We start from the raw sequence: 17,099 nt of genomic DNA on the forward strand, positions 1-17,099 counted from the left end.
TTGGCCCCCCACCCAACGCAAAACGTCGGAAAATATGCTCAATCGTTTGTGCTCCGTTCGTGCTGGTTTGTGCCGCAAAAATTTTCGTTTGTGCTGCTTTGGTTTTTTAGATATTAAAAGAACATTTATAGGTCATACTGAGGTCACGGAGCCCCCCAACATGCTCCAAATTTACCCAAAATAGTCTTAAACGTTTGTGCTTCGTTTGTGCTGGTTTGTGCAGGTAAAATTTTCGTTTGTGCTGCTTCGGTTTTTATAATATTTGACATTGAAATAAGGCGATGAAGTCACTCAGCCCCCCACATGCTTCAAGTTCACCCAAAGTATTCTTGTTTGATTGTGCTTCGTTTGTGCTGGTTTGTGCAGGTAAAAATATCGTTTGTGCAGTTTTCGTTTTTTAGATATTAAAAGAACATTTATAGGTCATACAGAGGTCACTCAGCCCCCTACATTCTCAAAATTCACCCAAAATAGTCTTAAACGTTTGTGCTTCATTTGTGCTGGTTTGTGCAGGTAACAATTTCGTTTGTGCAGTTTTCGTTTTTTAGATATTAAAAGAACATTTATAGGTCATACAGAGGTCGCTCAGCCCCCCACATTCTCAAAATTCACCCAAAATAGTCTTAAACGTTTGTGCTTCATTTGTGCTGGTTTGTGCAGGTAAAATCTTCGTTTGTGCAGTTTTCGTTTTTTGATATTAAAATTACATTTATAGGTCATACAGAGGTAACTCAGCCCCCCACAGGCCCAAAATTAACCCGAAATAGTCTTAAACGTTTGTGCTTCGTTTGTGCTGGTTTGTGCAGGTAAAATTTTCGATTTTGCTGCTTCGGTTTTTATCATATTTGACATTGAATTATGGTGATGACATCACTCAGCCTTCAAGTTCACCCAACAACTATTCTTTTTCGATTGTGCTACGTTTGTGCTGGTTTGTGCCGGTAAAAAAATTGTTTGTGCTGCTTCGGTTTTTATAATATTTGACATTTGAATTATGGTATTGTTAATTTCAATAAAGTCTATAGTCAATAGAGTCTGATGTTATTTCATTTTTTTTTTTTTTTTTTTGCTTAACAATGTTCACACAAGTATAAAGATGGAGAAAGACTTAAACCTTTTCTGAAGGCTTAAAATACTATTTATCTGATTTCTGGTTATCGCCTAGGGGTGACCCGGAATAGTCGAAGATTCGATGCATCGATAGGAGAACCCTGATTCGACTACCAATCTCACAGTCGAATCGTCGCAGATGTGTTATGAAATGAGGATCCTTTAATTTTGGCCGTATATGGGTGCACACATTATCTGATTTCACATATAACAGCTTTCTCCCAATATATTAATATACAGCATATTATTATAATTCTGCAAATAATTTGTGAATTATCAGCTTTCAATAAATATTTTTAAAATGCATTAATAAATCCAGCAACCCCTGTGACCGAGCTACACGTCCATAAGAGGTTCCTATGTTAATAAACCATTGCCTCTTTGTTTCTACATTTAAAAGAAAAAGCTGGAAATTCTGGCTATACTTTCATTGTTTTAATAATTTCTTCATTTTATTTTATTTATAAATCACTTTGGGTTATCTGATTTAACTATTTGGCTTGTGTTTTGTTTTCGTGCACTTGAGGCATTTTGCACATTTGTTCTGCAGTTTGTTACTTCTGACCTTATTTTATAAAAAATTGTATTTATTATAAACGTAAATTCTGATCTAATTTAAGTGAAAAGGAGGTTTAAGAGGGATGGTAGGTGGCTGGCTTGAGACCAGTGGCGGTGTCGGTAAGAACAATCCAGTCCAGTCACTTTAATTACAGAGTGTTTAATTTATTAGGCAAGTATTTGTATGCGTGTGTGTGGTTTATAACTCAATAACGCACACAAGGCACACAATCTCTCAGCAGCACCACACAAAAATCCTCCATGTAGCATGAACGAAGGGCAGGGGCTGTGCACAGGTGCTGTCTGATAAAGCCTGTGGGTGATTGAGGCCAATTAATTACAGGTGTGGTGAGCTGCATGGGAAACTGAAAAGCAAAGTGGGCGTGGCAATTGGACAGAGGAGAAACTTCCAAACAGCCGCCCCCAAATTTGCCTTGCAAATTTGCTGGATTGGAGAGTCATGGGGGTTCAGGTAGGGCAGGGAGTGGGATGAGGCGGGCAACGGGTCTTGTGTACCGTTTGTCCCCCACCTGGACATCTGCAACTCTACAACGGCCATCTTTACCAAGATGAAGGGAAATCACTTTCCCTACTGGCCAGAGAGATCGGGGGAGCTGAGGGTCAAGGATGAGAACAACAGTATTTATTTGAATGTTAGGATTATCAGTGTACCACTTCTGTCTAGACTGGAGAGAAGGCAGATAATGTCTAATGAAGTGGGACCAAAAGTGATCAGAAAGAATCTGACTGTGACGCCATTGACGGCGACTGCTTAGCTCAGAGTCAGGATACGTTACTAAGGGGAGGGAAGAGTCATGCCGCCCCATGAGCAACAGGTTAGGAGTCACCGGATCAGGATCTGCAATGTCAGAAGAGACATAACCAAGGGGCTTTGAATTGAGGATACCTTCAATTTCAATCATCACAGTGCGTAACACCTCTTCAGTGACTGCTTGGGCACCTAGGGTGGTCTGTAGGGCAATCTTGATGGAACGAATTTCACGCTCCCACGTCCCACCGAAGTGGGGTGCGTGGGGGGGATTAAACTTGAAGGAGATTCTCTGTTTAGCCAGGACTGCCTGGAGGTCAGAGGTCAGGGATTGGTAGACTTCCTGTAGCTCTCTGTTGCCCCCGATAAAGTTGGTACCCCTGTCGGAGAGCAGCTCGAAAGGTTTGCCTCTGCGCGCTATAAAGCGCCTTAGTGCCATTAAAAAGGAATCTGCATTCATGTGACTAAGTAGATCTAGATGTACACACCTAGTTGTCAGGCATTTAAAGATAATTCCCCACCTTTTCTCACTCCGTCGTCCAACTTTCACAGTGTAGGGCCCAAAACAATCTATCCCGGTGGAATAAAAGGGAGGTTTACAGAGGCGTAGGCGAGCAGGAGGAAGATCGGCCATTTGGGGAATAAGGGGTTTGGCACGGGACTGCTGGCACTTAGTACACCTGTGCTGATGTTTCCTGACAGCCTCACGACCCCTCAGGATCCAGAATTTCCTTCTTAGCTCAGCGAATAGCCTTTCTGGCCCAGGATGATGTAGGTGGTCATCACAATCTTTAATTATAAGTTTTGTAATTGGATGGGCAGGGTCTAGGACAACTGGATGTATAACATCAGGGGGTAGGTCATTGCTTTGTCGTAACCTTCCGCCTACTCGAATGAGACCTGACATTGAATCCAGTTCTGGAGCAAGAGAGAGAAGACGACTGGAATGTGGAAGGGGTTTGTAAGACTGAAGACATGCTAGATCATTTCCAAAGGAATCCAGCTGGGCCTGTCTTAGGATGGCAATCTCTGCATCGAGGTAGGTTGCTGCTGATGGTGTTGCAGGAGGCTCTGTCAACCCATGATAGGAGGCAGCGGTAGAGTCAAGGAGATCCTGAAAGGTGGTGAATTGGGTAGGGTCAGAGATGGAGGGCTTTTGGTTAAGAAATACGGCACCACAGAAACTGGGCTTACGTAACTCTATGGGATCTTCAGCTTGATCTATTGTGGGGTTAGTTGGCCACAGGTCAGGGGGTTGCAGGAGGAAGGCAGGTCCTTGGTTCCACCTGCAAGGCTCACTTAGCTCAGATAGATGCTTTCCTCTAGTCAGATCATCAGCTGGGTTGTTCGGGGAATCCACATAGCGCCATTCCTGGCCTTTGGTGAGTTCCTGGATTTCAGCCACCCTGGTTCCAACAAAGACCTTATAGCGGCATGAGTCTGAGAGAAGCCAATAGAGGACTGTGGTAGAGTCACTCCATAAAGTAGCCCGTCTGATTTTGAGGGTGAGCTCGGTTTGGAGGAGGTTGAACAGTTGAGCTCCAATCAGGGCTGCGCATAGTTCAAGTCGAGGGATAGAGAGTTGTTTTTTGGGCGCAACACGGGACCTCGCCATTAGGAAGGATACATTCACCTGTTGATCATATTCAGTGCGCATATAGGCGACAGCGCCATAAGACTGCTCTGACGCATCGCAGAAGATGTGCAGGTCTAGGATGGCTGAGGGGTTGTCTGCTGTCCAATGTATAAAACAACGGGGGAGTACTATTGAGGAGAGATTAGGGAGTTCTCTTTCCCAGGAAAGCCAGGCTTCTAGGATGTTGTGGGGAAGGTTTGGGTCATCCCATTCTCTTGCCTTTGCCCACAGGTGCTGGACTATTATCTTGGCTCTTGTTGTGTAGGGGAGGATGTAACCAAGAGGATCATACTGGCTTGCAAGTACTCTGTAGATGTGACGCATGGTTGGAGTAGTAGCTTCAATGGCTCTATGCCTGTATTTCAGGGTGTCTGTATGGCAATTCCAATGAAGGCCTAAAGTAGATTCCATGGGGTCAAGAGAAGGATGGTGTGACAGCCAGAGCTCTGCCTGGTCTGACCTAGCATCGGGAGGGAGATCGCAAATAACCTTGGGGTCATTACTGGCCCATTGTCTAATGTCAAAGCCACCAGAGGAGAGGGTTGCACGCAGGGAGTGAAGGAGGTCCTTAGCTTCATCTGATGTGGGGAGACTTTGAAGGCAATTATCCACATAGAAACAGTGTTGTATGGAATAGGTAACACGCTCATCGGCCTGTGCATCTTTGGCAATCTTCTGGAGGGCATAAATGGCACAGCATGGGCTGGCGGTGGTGCCAAATGGGATTACTTGCCATTCATATATAGTTGGAGGGGATTTAATTTCTAGGTCACGCCAAAGGAAGCGCAGGAGGGGTTTATCTTGGGGTAGCAGGCGCACCTGGTGGAACATGGACTTAATGTCACCGCTGATGGCAATCTTGTGCTGCCTGAAACGAAGGAGAACTCCAAGGAGGGAAGGCCCAAGGGTTGGACCAGGAAGCAATTGTAAATTCAGACATTGATTCTGATAGGAGAAAGAACAATCAAATACAATGCGGTCTTTTCCATTATGACGCACAATGTGATGAGGTATATACCAAGACTCTGGGGCATCCGCTGCTTCAGAGAGAGTCAACTTCTTGACATACCCAGCATCAACTAGCTTTTGGATCTCTCTGGTATAGGTTTCCGCCTGTGAGGGATTTTGGAGCAGTCTCCTCTCACAGCTGCGAAGACGGGACATAACTGCTTCCTTAGGGGCCTTTAAGGGGGGCCAGGGATCTGCTCGGAGGAGAGGTGTGGCATACCTTAGGACGTCATCAACAGGAATTCGAACGGTTTGAGTCTCCAGCTGGTGAAGTGCATCTCTGTCCTGTTTAGAACGGACAACCAATTTTGTGTTCCTCAGAGGTACTGTGTCCAGCTGCCACAGTTTTTGCACATTGTGGTGAATGTCATCAGGTGGACATTTAAAGGAGATATAGTGACACTTTATGGAGGGAGAGCTAACAATATCTCTAGCAGGGCCCTGTAACGTCCAGCCGAGACGGGTTTTGATAGCTGCTGGTGCTCCGGGGGGGCCTAACTTTACAGGCAGTGTTGGAGTGATCAGGTGGGTATGATCAGCTCCTATGAGTAGGAGGGGTCTTATATTATCATGCTGCTTCAAGGGAATCTGCCTGAGATGAGGGTAGCGTCGCTGGAGGGATTTCACAGGATGAGAATGTTCAGATAAGGAAAGCTGATCTGCAGTGAAAGCATGCCTGATGGCGTAGGTTTTCTTTGGATGGGCCTTTGGAATGAGGGTGAAGGACACAGTGGCACCGTTTAGAGTCTGGACATCCTGTCTCACTGTCCTCAGCTTCAGGCTCTCAGACTCTCCTATCAACTGAAGTTTCTGGGCTGCAGGATGCAGAAGGATCGTACGTTCTGATCCATCATCTAATATGGCATACGTGTCTAAGGACTTGTTTCCATTACGTAGGGTCACTTCAACTACCTTTAGCAGCACTTTATTGCAATCACTAGGATAGTCTAGGTATAAATTCTGCACTTGCCTCTGATTGATGTTGCATAGGACCTGCAGATGTTTCCCATTACATTGGTTGCAACGTCCCTTCAGATCACACTGGTTTGCAAAGTGGTCTCGTGCACACCGCCAGCATCGTTTCTGTCCTGTGATCCAACTAGCTCTCTGATCTTCAGTGAGCGTGAGGAAGTCATCACATTTACTGACGTGATGTTCAGGTGAGTTACAGTAAGCACACAATGGACAATGCGTGGATGTGGGGTTGAGGGGAAGCTGACTGACCCTAGGAGGAGCTATCTGGACTTTAGGGAAGGTCACTTGGGAAGTCTTGCTACCATGGAGTATAGCTGTAGCTCTGAATGGGTGAGAAGGTGTTGGCTTTGGTCGGACAGGTTGAAGGGTTCTCTCCCTTCTGGGCTGGCAACGGGTTTCCTGTTGCAACCAGGAGGAAAAATCTAGGAGGTTATAGCATAGGGGACCTGGTCTACTCAAACTGATGCTTCTCTTAAACTGACAAAAGTGCTCACTGGGTAGTTTCTCTAGTAGGCGTTCGACATGTGAGCCACAGGTAAGCTCAGAGTGACCTTCGGGACCCATGGACTGGAGGAGACCCACTAAGGCTTGTACTCTAAGGGAAAACTGATCTAGGCCTCTACCATCACCTATACGGATAGCAGGCATCTCCATTATAGCCCGGAGCTCTCTGAGAGCAAGCTGTCTGGGTTGGCCATAACGCTCATCTAGGGCCCGCATAGCTTGAGTGTAAGGATCTGGAGCATAAACATAAGCTAAGGCAAGCCGCTTTGCCTGATCTACCTTTAAGTGATCCAGTAAGATGTGATATTTATACTGCTCTGACTCTCCTGGGTCTAACAGGTTGGATAGGGCCATCTTTAACATCATATATTGGCTTTCATCTTCTCTAGTAAGATCAGGGAATGAGGGACCTTCTATCTTACTATAAGGGTGCAGTCGGCCTAAAGGGGGGGCTAAATGGCTTGGTGAGGCTGCAGAAGTATGATGGTGATGCTGCACATTTTGGAGCTGGTACGCTGGCTGGGCAGAGTGGGCCATAGCTCTAGGCTGAATTTCAGATGACGACATGTAGGCTGGGAGCAAAGGGTTACGCGAGACTGGGACTTGACCCGTGACAGGGAACTGACTATTGTCAGAAGGAATCGTGTGCTGCCAGTACTGAACTAAGGGCTGACTGGCAGGGGCATGGCTTATAGGAGGTGGATAAGGAAGCTGCTGCCGAGGTGGAGCAGGAAAGGGCTTAGTGTCACGAGTGGTAGCCTGGGGTGGCATTGCAGCATGCTGGGCTTGTGATGCTACTAACGGAGGGCCAAAGGTTTCAGGGAATAGTACTGAACGAGACAGCAAAGAGTGACCTTGGTCTAGCATGCAGCGGTGGATTAGTCTACCTTGATTCTTTACTTCATCTAGTAACTGCTGTAAGAGCTCAGTTTGACGGTCAGGAATTGGGGCTACATGAGGGACATGTGGGTACTCAGGGGCTAGGGCTCTTCCAGAAGGGACAGGTGAGCGAGGGTTCATTGCTGGCTCTGCCAGTGGTTCCGGCTCTTCCTCTTCATCCTCCTCACTGGATAGTTGAGGTGGCTCTTGGTCCTCCTCAGACTCGGACTGTGATTGGTACTGAGGTCCAACACCACAAATGTCTGCAGAGTGAAGCGGTGGTGGCTCTGGTAATTCAGTAGTACGTTGTGGCCGCTGATCATATTCCATGACGTAGTCATCATAGCGTGCAGGACGCGAGGCTTGGCGGTGAGGACGCTGAAATAAGGAAGGCAGGGAGTGACTGGACATTTCCACTGGTCGTCAATGGATCCGGCTCGAAGGACCATGAAAAGGAGGTTTAAGAGGGATGGTAGGTGGCTGGCTTGAGACCAGTGGCGGTGTCGGTAAGAACAATCCAGTCCAGTCACTTTAATTACAGAGTGTTTAATTTATTAGGCAAGTATTTGTATGCGTGTGTGTGGTTTATAACTCAATAACGCACACAAGGCACACAATCTCTCAGCAGCACCACACAAAAATCCTCCATGTAGCATGAACGAAGGGCAGGGGCTGTGCACAGGTGCTGTCTGATAAAGCCTGTGGGTGATTGAGGCCAATTAATTACAGGTGTGGTGAGCTGCATGGGAAACTGAAAAGCAAAGTGGGCGTGGCAATTGGACAGAGGAGAAACTTCCAAACATTAAGTCTGTACATTTTGGATTGCTTTTCGTTGTATAGATTTTGCACTATTGCGTGCTGGCCATGCTTGCGCATGCAATTTAGCCGAACGTGCTAGGTTCTCTGCATCTCATGTTTAGAAGTTCATCAAACTAAACATTAAAAAACGGATGTTTTCGACGGGTATAAGTTTTTAAAATGTATTTAAAACATAGTGGTTATCTTGTCAAAAGTTAAACTACAAAATAGGCAAGCCATTTCTTTAAATTTCCGAGATGAAACGGAAAATATCTGCACCGAACCTATATTTATGCATGACAAGACTGTCTTTCTTGTGATTTAATATTATGGTGTTCACTTTCAAATGATAGAAAAGAGATTCCTGAAATAAATTATATCTTCAGTTGTTTCTGTATCTAAAGTGAATGGAGATGATCAAAGTGAAAGCAAGCAGGTATTTCTGTGCAAATAACGCGTAGTGTCTATAAAATAATTAATTTCAGTGTTTTTATGAATTGTATATAAAGCTTAGTTTTTATAATTTGCAGTAACAATCACAAATTATTTGTCATTTGTCGTTTTTTTTGGTCATGACTGCTTTGACGCGCTTAATCTCCAAATTAAATAAAAACACTGAATTAGCCGAGGTTTCCAAGGCAGGATCACCTTTGTTATATTTTTAGGTTTAGTTATCAAAATGTTTTGTGTGATGTTCTGTAGATCGTCGCTTTAAAATGTTATGAGGAATAATTAAACAAATGTTGCCTTACATTTTACCTTAAAAATATATAAATGCATCGTCAGTTTTGTCGCGTTTATCACTTGAAAGACAGTTTTTGGTCACTTTATCAGAAAGTTGTTTATGTGTGCTGCTTGTGAAAGAAAATAAAAGTTATCAATTTGTACCTGGTCTGACCCCCTCCCAACCATAATCATCACCATAATTCAATATCAAATATTATAAAAACCGAAGCAGCACAAACGGAAAATTTACCTGCACAAACCAGCACAAACGAAGCACAAACGTTTAAGACTATTTTGGGTGAATTTTGAGCATGTGGGGGGCTGAGTGACCTCTGAACGACCTATAAATGTTCTTTTAATATCTAAAAAACGAAAACTGCACAAACGAAATTTTTACCTGCACAAACCAGCACAAACGAAGCACAATCAAACAAGAATACTTTGGGTGAACTTGAAGCATGTGGGGGGCTGAGTGACGTCATCGCCTTATTTCAATGTCAAATATTATAAAAACCGAAGCAGCACAAACGAAAATTTTACCTGCACAAACCAGCACAAACGAAGCACAAACGTTTAAGACTATTTTGGGTGAATTTTGAGAATGTGGGGGGCTGAGCGACCTCAGTATGACCTATAAATGTTCTTTTAATATCTAAAAAACGAAAACTGCACAAACGAAATTGTTACCTGCACAAACCAGCACAAACGAAGCACAAACGTTTAAGACTATTTTGGGTGAATTTTGAGAATGTAGGGGGCTGAGTGACCTCTGTATGACCTATAAATGTTCTTTTAATATCTAAAAAACGAAAACTGCACAAACGAAATTTTTACCTGCACAAACCAGCACAAACGAAGCACAATCAAACAAGAATACTTTGGGTGAACTTGAAGCATGTGGGGGGCTGAGTGACTTCATCGCCTTATTTCAATGTCAAATATTATAAAAACCGAAGCAGCACAAACGAAAATTTTACCTGCACAAACCAGCACAAACGAATCACAAACGTTTAAGACTATTTTGGGTAAATTTGGAGCATGTTGGGGGGCTACGTGACCTCAGTATGACCTATAAATGTTCTTCTAATATCTAAAAAACCAAAGCAGCACAAACTAACATTTTTGCGGCACAAAACAGCACGAACGGAGCACAAACGATTGAGCATATTTTGCCGACGTTTTGCGTTGGGTGGGGGGCCAACTTCACGCACGTCAAGTACGGAGTCTAAATTGTACTCAATTAGAAGTAAAAGTTTCTGGACAGAATTATACTTGAGTAAAAGTAAAAAAGTACCACATTAAAATTGTACCTGAGTATTAAAAAAGTAAAAGTAACAGGAAGAATGAAAACGAAAGATTCATGTTAAACTTTTAATATCTAAAAACATGAAGTGAATGAACCACATATCCTTTAAAACTGTTTGTATTTAATTGTATTTCATTACCAAACTATAAGACTACTACCTAATTTCCAACATGATCTCACAAAGTTCCGTGGTATAGTCACTTCCGTCACTTCCAGTCATTTCTGTGTCAGTTTCACGCAGGGCTTTGAACCCGAATTTTTTCCCAATTTGTTCGTTCGGAACAGAAACAGTATTTTAACGTTTTCGGTTTTAAAAAATTGACGTTCCTGAACCGGTTAGAACAAAAAAATGAAGTTCTCAAACTGGTTAATAATGTTCCATGTCAGCTGTGGGACATACAAATAAGTAGGCTAATCATTAGGACATTAAACTTAAATAATAAGTCTACATAATTTTCCTTAAGTCTCTATCTTGTCATCAAACATTAAAAAAGGCTACATTATATAAGCGGCATAACTGTAATTCTGACATGCCTACATTTGTTGAGTGCACTTAAACACGCGCACACACACAGACGGAGGACGAAATTCCAAACGGCGCTTCGGGAAGAAAATGCAGCATAAACAGTCGCTCCACATAAAGTAAAAATTAAGTTGTTTTTCAGAGCTTTATTCACCAAATGTATTTTAATGGACTACAGTTTGGTAGCGCAACTCTCAAGTTTACACATCAAAAGTTTTGATCTTTGAAGGGTGGAGTTGGACTGGACATATTCAACCGCATGTGGTTACAGAAAATTCCTCACTTTAGCGTCTTTTAGTGGTTAAATTGGTTAAAATCACTTAAGTGTTAACATTTGCAAGCCTTTGAAACACGTGCAAATGATCAACTTTAACCCTATTTAAATTTGCTTAATAATCTGCGAATCGCATGCGAGCCAAACACTAATTATTAAAAAACAAATATCTTGAGATACTTGGTAGCCTACAATATTTACCTCTTATGATTGAACATTAGAGACTTGGGCTTAAGTAGGCTACTTCAGTCGTCATTGACTCGTCGGAGAAATGAGAAGCTGGCCAACAGCGAGTATTGCACAGAAATCTTGTCAAAGAACGAAAAAACTAACGTTATTAACCGGTTACCATTATTTTAAATAAACGTTTCTGTTCCGGAACATTTATTTTTTGAAAGTTTCTGGTTTTGTTTCTGTTCCTTTCAAAACATCAAAAGTTTCTGCTTTTCGTTTTCGTTTCGTGAACCGGTTCAAAGCCTTGCTTTCACGTATTGATTACTCAATTGTTTTTCCTATTTTAAAACTATTTTCGTGTGGGTTTGGGGTTAGATTTGGGGTTTGGGTTAGGATGTCACTTATACGATTGGTTTAAACTATTTTTAGGAGTTGGGTTTGGATGTTGGGTTTTATGTTACAGAAAGTCGTTCTAACCCCAAGCCCACGCGAAAATGGTGAGAAAATAGGAAAAACTATCGAGGAACCAATACGTGAAACTGACACGGAAATGAAAGTCTGTGGTACAGACAAAGAAAAATGCAGAGATTCGTGACAATGAATTTCAGTTTGCAACATGCTACTCAAAATTGTATTTTAAATTGTACATCGAATTTAACTTAAATTTCAAGCTCTATCAAGCCTTATACAGACAGCCGATGCAGGAAGAGGTGTATTAGACCTTGTTCACACTGTCAGTCCAAATCCGATTTTGGTGCATATCCTATAGGAATCAGATTTAGAACGTGTAAACGACTAAAAACCACATGAAATCTGTTATTTTCTAATCCGTTTCAGAGTACATCCAGAGGTGGTTTGAAATCCTTTTCAAATTGCATTTCCGAAAATCCATTTCAGTCTGACCGCCCTGATCACATTTGTGTAGCTTTTCGGTTATTATGTCATGCTGTCACATCACATAAAACACATCAGATGTCGAGGCAGATTGCCGTGCCAGCGCGACGTCATTGCCATAGAAACAGTGCAGATAATCGGGAAAACGGCTACAGGACGCACAGATCGGATCTGAACAGTTGTGATACACAAAGTGGAGAGTAACATTACATTCACACGTTGCGTAAGCGTTAACGCTTAATGGAAGGCTTGTCTAAAGTGTGGCCAACAGCCAATCACAGTGGCCGCAATACATGCTCCGGTCTTCCATAAACGTAATTGGCTGGCTCAGTCTATGTATTTGCATAAGGTGTTCTGATTGGCTGACACACGCGTCGCTGCTTGAAAAGTTGAGAAATGTTCAACTTCTGCCACAAGCAATGGCAGTGACGCGACGCAGATGGATCCACAATTCAGTTTGGCAACACATGATGTCACCCATTGAAAGTGAATGGGAAGCGTTAACGCTGACGCCCCGTGTCAATGTATCATTAGACTGTCAAATTAGATATGCACCAAAATCAGATTTGGACTGACAGTGTGAACAAGGTATTAGTCTCGATAGAGAGGCTGCAAACAGCTGGGAACGTGTCACACTTCATGTGTTGTCGATTTCAAAGAAGCAAAAAAATCTTCATCATTAAATTAACTGTTGGACAATTCCTTAGTGTGGTCCAAAGGATCCAGAATAAATAACATTTAAATTAAACTGACCATCAGTGCAATTCAATTGGTTTGATAGAGCAAGGGAAAACAGATCTCTAAAATAGAAGTACTTTTTGACTGTAAATAAAATTGTAAGGAGTAAAAAGTACTTTTTTCTTAAAAAAATGTAATTATGTAAAAGTAATGATTTTTAATTGTACTCAAGTAAAGTAAAAATCCCCAAAAATAATACTTAAGCACAGTAATCAAGTAAAATTACTCAAGTACTTTACACCTCTGGTTACTACACTTGATCATGTCAGTTATTATTAATTATTGTATTCAGGGTTTCCCGCAGAAAATTTGTTAGTTAAGGTGGTAGGGTTGTGCAGGTGGTTGGGGCGGGGCGTGGCAATCAAAGGGGCGTCATGATGAAAATATTTTATTTAAAACACTCAAATAAAACTCAATTTTAAAGGAACACGCCCACATTTTGGGAATTTAGCTTATTCACCGTATCCCCCAGAGTTAGTCCAAACCTTTCTCATCCCCGTGCGTCCCATAACTCTGTCTGACGCAGCCCCCGCTAGCTTAGCTTAGCACAAAGACTGGAAGTGAATGGCTCCAGTTAGCAAACTGCTCTAAGCAAGTGACAAAATAACGCGAACATTTTCCTATTTATATGTTGTGATTTGTATAGTCACACCGTGTACAAATAACAAGGTGATATGAGACACAGCCATCTTTTAACAGTGTACATATTGGGAACTATATTCTCAGAAGACGAAGCACCGCTACGTGGGCGGAGTGATTTGCTCGCAGCACACGAGAAGCCCCTGGTGAGGAGCAGAGAGTTCGGTCAGAGTTGTGCAAATCACTCCGCCCATGCGGCAGTGCTTCGTCTTCAGAGAATATAGTTCTCAGTATGTATACTGTACTGTTAAAAGATAGCTGTGTCTCATATCACCTTGTTATTTGTACACGCTGTGACTATACAAATCACAACACATAAATAGGAAAATTATCGCGTTATTTTGTCACTTATTGGGAGCAGTATACTAGCTGGAGCCATTCACTTCCAGTCTTTGTGCTAAGCTAAGCTAGCGGTGGGTGCGTCAGACAGAGTTACAGCACGCACGGAGATGAGAGAGGTATGTATGGACTTATCTAACTCTGGGGGATACGGTGAATAAGCTAAATTCCCAAAATGTGGGCGTGTTCCTTTAAAGAAACTATGACAGAAAATGAACACATACTAGATTAGTAATGAATTAAATGTTTTATCAACAGGCTAGTTATCCTTCAGACAGTGACGAACCATGTCTTTCTCTCATTTCGGCCATGTGGCGTTTGGTGGAATTTTTTTTTTGGACGACCTAGTTAAGGTGGTAGGGTATCCCAGCTTAGGTGGGCCGCCCGACCGGAAAGTGCTGCGGGAAACCCTGGTATTATTAAAAAATGACAGATATCTACATTGAGGTCCACTTGCTTCAAAGTTTATCAAGGTTTGTGCACAACTTTTAAATGACCATTTTCCTTTCTTTCTAACTCCGAGGGTGTTTAATGTAAACCCCCTTTTTGTATCTGAAATGAAAAACAATCACAGGATTCAATAACAGCCTGTTAGCAGTCTGCATTATGTTTTGGCATGATTCACCGAACAGTTTGTCAAATTTTAAAATATAAATTATGCCTATAGGACCATTTTTTTTTTTTTAGCTTTTTGCTGTTTATTTTAATAGCAAATAAGCTCTCATTGACTGTTATGCTTACATTAAATCTTAATTGCCTATAATGTTATCTGTATTACAGCAATGAAAATCATCCTCTTATCACAAACCACAAACACTCATTTAATGAATTAGTTTTTTAATAGGGTATGAATTTCTGAAAGCTTTTTTTTCATATGCACTTGGCAGGTGCTTTTATACAAAACGAATAACAGTGCATTCAAGCTACAGTATAGATTATTTTATCAGTATGTGTGTTTCTTTGGATCGAACCCATAACCTTTGTGCTGCTGATGCAGTGATCTACTTAAGCTGCATGAGCACTTCAATAATAAGACTCTTTTATTTAAAACAATTAGAAAAATGATTTTTTTTCTACATGACTAGGTGACATAGAATGATTGAATGGGGTATGTGTCCTTGTTCTGTGATGTGACATGTAGACAAAAATTTTTTTGGGGGGGTCTGTAATGCCTTAGAAGCTTCCTAAAAACCTCTCTCAGATAGCTCTATTAGGGTGGGGGATTTTAAACAAGTGGTTTGGCACCTATTTGGCTCCCCCTACTGGCTTAACTTGCAATCTCATTACTGATTGGCTGACTTTGCTGCCACTCAAAAAATGTAGCCAATTATTTTAAAGTGGAGGGGCAGTGAGAAGCCTGTGATGTCAAAAGCATCAGTTTTTCAGATTGGGACGTTTTCTGGCTGACATTTCTAAAAGTGGAATTTCTATGAGACTGAGATGTTTAGCATGTTTAGCACTTTTTGTATGTTTGTGACTACCATTATTCAACAAAGACAAGGTAAAAATGATTTTTCATTCTCTGTCCCCTTTAAAATAAAGAGCGCATATGAAATGTTTTCAACAGTGCGAATCTGAATAATTTGAATAAGGTGACCCTTCATTTTCACACCTGCTGTATTATACATTTAAATTAGGGACCCTGATGCCACTGAGCACATGTGAAGCAGTTCATCTTATCCCAATGGACTTTTTGTTGGCTCATCCAGATGGAGCAGCTCTCCTCTCTTGTCTCATCTTAGTTTGGGAATCATACATTCACCTTGCCAGCGAGTTGGCAAGCTTTTTTTGTTTATTTACTATATTGTTTGCTAGTTTGCTTTGATTTATGTATTTATTTTAATCAATAATTTATTGATTTTCTTGTAAACATGGATACCAGATATTACAATAACATTTTTGTAGACTTTTAGGGCCAGATTTACTAAACGGGGCAAATAAGCGTGAGAGCGCAATTCCAAAAAAGTGCAGATGGGAGTGGTAATATCTGCGGATTATTTACTAAAAAGCCGCAAATTAAATAACAGAGGCACCACGGACATCGCACCGGAAAAAATGTGGTGTGTAATCCCAGCTAAAAAAGCCATAGTAGACTGAAAAGAACTGGAGGACAAAAAAATGAAGGTTTACAAAAAGTTTTGAATCGTCTGCTATTGTGTGACTTCTCCTAGTGACTTCAGCAAATAAAAAATAACATGGCTTGGCAAACAGATATATTTTGTATAATATGTTCCTCTGGCATTCCAAATAAACTCTCACATGTTTAAAAAAATTCCTCTGCATTGTATCACACGTTCACATCTCTCGGTGATGCCTCTTTTTTTTTACCAATAATTGCAGCCATTTCAAGTTATTTAAGACATGCTTTTTCTGCGTTAAATAATGGTGCAAATACCAGTCATAACATGTGCAAGCATTAGTTAATTGCATTGCACGAATCATTTAAATCCTCTCCTCCCCAAAAGGTTGCATCTGAAAGAGAAACTTCTAGAAATGCATATGCAACAAGATTAGTCACAAAAATAACCTTTTCATTTCGTTACTGCGATATACAACAACAGATTGGCCAATCAACATGAATTCCATAACATTTTGCCCTGGTTGTCTCTAGATCAGAGGTCTTGAACCTTTATCAGGCCAAGGACCCCTTAATGGATAGAGAGGAGGACCAGGGACCCCCAGTGCTGTACATGTATCAAATTCAGACTGGATTTATAAACTATGTTATGATGTCTATGTTACAAAGATATTTAAATTATTATTTTTGATATACACATTCTGGTAACATACTACATACAGTACCTACATGCAGTAACACATAATTTACTGAATAGATTTTAACATGGGAACCTTCATCTTATCAAGATTTTATCATTTAATATTCTTTAATTATTGGCTTTTTAATGCATTTGTTGCTTAATTTCACCCCCCCCCCAAAAAAAAAAAAACCCAAAAAAAAAACAATATTTGGAGGACCCCTAGTAATGGAGGACCCCCTGTTGAAGACCCATGCTCTAGATGCTACATTTTAAAACATTTTTTTACGAGAATCGGACTAAAGCTTTTGGAGAAGTTTGAAAAGTTGTTTTTTTATTCTAAAAAGCCAAAGATTCAGAAGAAAAAAATATTTTGTTTCTACGACTTGCGCATCAGAAGTTATAAGCAAAAACATAAGTGAAATTTTGGACTGTTGGTGGCACTAGAGGGTTTGACAAATTTAATGTGGCAACATTTCAGAAAGTCCCTAAT

The 17,099-nt window shown here is 41.4% G+C and overlaps 1 protein-coding gene across 3 annotated transcripts in view; it reads left to right on the forward strand.

The window, feature by feature from the left end:
* The window catches only part of veph1 (ventricular zone expressed PH domain-containing 1), a 132,406-nt gene that overhangs the window by 11,205 nt on the left and 104,102 nt on the right, over nt 1–17,099 (forward strand). The gene's annotated exons all lie outside the window — the stretch shown is intronic.

This window comes from Paramisgurnus dabryanus, chromosome 9 (genome assembly GCF_030506205.2).
Source record: "Paramisgurnus dabryanus chromosome 9, PD_genome_1.1, whole genome shotgun sequence".
Lineage (NCBI taxonomy): Eukaryota > Metazoa > Chordata > Actinopteri > Cypriniformes > Cobitidae > Paramisgurnus > Paramisgurnus dabryanus.